This window comes from Octopus sinensis, linkage group LG21 (genome assembly GCF_006345805.1).
Source record: "Octopus sinensis linkage group LG21, ASM634580v1, whole genome shotgun sequence".
Taxonomy (NCBI): Eukaryota; Metazoa; Mollusca; class Cephalopoda; order Octopoda; family Octopodidae; genus Octopus; species Octopus sinensis.
Window position 1 is genome coordinate 1,993,136 of NC_043017.1, and position 3,609 is coordinate 1,996,744.

Genomic DNA, 3,609 nt, shown 5'->3' on the forward strand with positions numbered 1-3,609 from the left:
CCTTAAGTGGAGTTCTACAGAACTATCGTGAGTTCAGAATATTTGTTCAGAACAAAGTGTAGAGAAGTTGACAGAACAGAAATAGGAGATCTCCTAGCCAGGTCACCAAATACATTGACCTTCAGGATTGTCCTTCCTTCATGTCAACGTAAAGATTATAATACTCAACCTGACACATGGTACATGGTAGTATGTATATTGACAGAATGAGGAAGTACGATAAAACTTCTTCTTAGACGATCATCTAGTTAAATCTTCCAGAAAATCTTGGAATATTTTCATCCGTTTGCATCTTTCTCCTTTAATCACACCCTAGATAACCTACTAAATGACTCCTAAGGGTTTTGTTACGCAAGGCTTTGCACTTCCACGAGATTTGTGCATCTTATGTATATGATGTTGCTAGAATTTTAGATGGGAAGAATTTTTTTTTAGATTCGGGTTTAAACTTGATTAGCAATAAAGTTTGTGGGTTTTGTTGATCGCAGCTCAGTTCTATTCGTGTGGAGCTACAAAGAACGGCATTCTAATTATGAGCATCCGTCCTTTTATGATAATTCTGGTTGATAGAGCGACTGTGTAGGCGCTCAGTTATTGAAGCTAGTAATCAATTTGGCGGGTGCAGCATTGACGCATGACGCCATTTAGATCGCGACTGTGGCCCCACGGACAGACATAAGTAATTGTCAAGAGACATTTTTGAAACTGTTCATGGGGAAATGGAAAAGTATCTTAAACACACATTGATATTGTATCAATGCGGTGATGAGTAAAAGAGTAGAGGGCAAAAGTCTCGTATATCTGTTAAAAAAACATCTGTATCTATTTTACAGACGGTGAATAATTCTCACGTGTTCAATGTAAACATGTTCAATGTAAACATGTTCAATGTAACCTTGGCAAACACCATTGGGTCAGCAAGGTCACTCCTTGTTACTCTCTTTAATCTTTACTCTTTTACTTGTTTCAGTCATTTTGACTGCGACCATGCTGGAGCACCGCCTTTAGTCGTGCAAATCGACCCCAGGACTTATTCTTTGTAAGACTAGTACTTATTCTGTCGGTCACTTTTGCCCACCAATGTCGATTATCAAATGATGTTGGGACACACACACACACACACACAAACACAAATATACACACACACACTACACACACACACACACAAATATATACACACACATACATATATACATATGCATATATAGGACGGGTTTCTTTCAGTTTCCGTCTACCAAATCCACTCACAAGGCTTTGGTCGAGCCGAGGCTATAGTAGAAGACACTTGCCCAAGGTGCCACGCATTGGGAATGAACCCGGAACCATGTGGTTGGTAAGCAAGCTACTTATCACACAGCCACTCCTACGCCTAAAGTGTGTGACACATACAGTACCTAGGTTTCCCAGGCGGTCACCCATCTAAGTACTAACTAGGCTCCACGTTGCTTAACTTCGGTGATCGGACGAGAACCGGTGCTCCCGACGTGATACGGCCGTAAGCCATATCACGTTGGATAAGAATCACGAAGTTTCCAGTTGAAAGCCTAAACAAAACTGAATAATTTACAGAACTACGAACCTGCGTCTACATGGTCACTAGAACCGTTAGCAACATCAACCAAATCTTACTGGAATCACACCGTTCTGTCTTATAAAGGAACAAAAAAGAAAAAAAAAACCAGAAAATCTGCATAATAATTTCTGAAACCCATTATGTATGACTGAATTAATGCTCACTAATGGAACTGTTTGTAATAATGAACTGCTTCAAATAGAGTCGATTTATGAGTAATAACAACACAAACATTGCATAAAATTAAGTACTCTTTGAGTTTTTCTAGCAGAGTTCTTAGACATTTCTTTCACTGCGGTGCCTTTTTATTTCTTAAGGGAATTTTTTTTTTCACTCAATAACAAATTTAGAATATAATTCTGTGAATGTTCAAGATATGATGACAAACTGTCATCAGTTAAGATAGTTGCCAGTAAAACGATAACGATTTTCCTCTCAACACATTTTTCTTTTTCCTAATCTCTTCCTTGTTTTCGAAATAAATTGAAACTTTATCTTCGGAATCAGGATATTATTATCACCAGAATCAGGTTTACTTCATTCCTTCGCCTCCCCACCCCTTTTTTTAGAGTATGAAGTCAAGTGGGCACTGAGCTTTCTTCTTCTTCTTCTTCTTCTTCTTCTTCTTCTTCTTCTTCTTCTTCTTCTTCTTCTTCGTCATCTCCTCCTTACTCTTCGTTTCCTTTTTCTTCTTGGCCTTCTTTGTCTACTCATTTCCTTCTCCTTCCTCTTCTTCTACTTCTCTTTCTTCTTCTTCCTTCTCTTCTTCTTCTTCTTCTTCTTCCACCTTCTTCTTCTCCTTCTTCTACTCTTCTCCCCGTCCTCCTTCTTCTTCATCTTCTATTCCTTCTTCTTCTCTTCCTCTCCTGCCCGTCCTCCTCCTCATCCTCCTCCTCCTCCACCTTCTTCTTCTTCTTCTTCTTCTTCTTCTTCTTCTTCTTCTTGGTTAAAAATTGATTGATTTTGTTGTTTAGAAAAATTCTTTTCGTATTCTAAGTGAAGAATGAGGCGGTCAGATAGGAAAAAACAGTTCATAATAAATGTTTGAACTTGCAATGTCGGATGGTCGTGGAAGGGACTCAATTTGGTCTTGCCAAGGGCTTGAACAATAATGTCGAAATTAGTGTGAAGTTCAATTATTATTAAACAACAAAAGCATGATAATGTACCATCACTGGCAACAACAACCACAGCGGAGGCGCAATGGCGCAGTGGTTAGGGCAGCGGACAGGCGGACGTAAAAACGCGGGTTCGATTCCCAGACCGAGCATTGTGAGTGTTTATTGACCAAAACACCTAAGCTCCACGTGGCTCCGGCGGGGAGAGGTGGTGAACCCCGCTAAACTCTTTCACCACAATTTCTCTCATTCTTTCTTCCTACTTCTGCCACAAAGCAGAGGAACCATGGTGTAACCCATTATGGTGTGGTGAACTTTCAGACCCTAGTCTAGATTGCGAATCCTCTGTATCCCAGGATAGTTCAGCTCTCCACCCGTTAAAAGCCACCGTTTACGGAATGAGGATAGCAACGTAGCTTTCGCGTCCGTGCAACCGCCAGTCTATCGCGTGTGATGGGTGGATCTTCAAGTTGCCACATTATTAGCTTGGAGTAGGCTCGAATTAGAGATTATTCTTTGTGGCTAATGGCGTGAGTCCTGATTGGAAGAAGAAGAAGAAGAAGAAGAAGAAGAAGAAGAAGAAGAAGAAGAAGACAACAACCACATTTAAATAAAGTCAACAACAACAAGAAGAACCGCGTAACAGGACCGATATCATCCTCAATTACAAGTATAATAGAAACAATGAAACTTAGCACAACAAAATTTAGAGATAAAGAAAGAAAAAAGAAAATGGAGGTAAATGAGTTGTTAGTGTTGGGTGGGAGAAGAAAAAATGGAAAAATTGGGAGTAAATGAAGTTAAGTGAAGATATGACAATAGTTTAAGAAGATGAATAAGAAATAAAATGAGAAAAATGTATGAGAATAAATTATGAAGATAGGTGTTGTTGTTTTTGTTCTTCTTGTTATTCTTCAT

At 39.3% G+C, this 3,609-nt stretch overlaps 1 non-coding gene across 1 annotated transcript; it reads right to left on the reverse strand.

Moving 5' to 3' along the window:
• Positions 1 to 1,382: 1,382 nt before the first annotated feature.
• On the reverse strand, positions 1,383 to 1,501 carry LOC115223051. The gene has a single exon (XR_003882772.1). It is a non-coding gene; the product is annotated as a 5S ribosomal RNA (ribosomal RNA).
• Between the last annotated feature and the right edge of the window lie 2,108 nt (positions 1,502 to 3,609).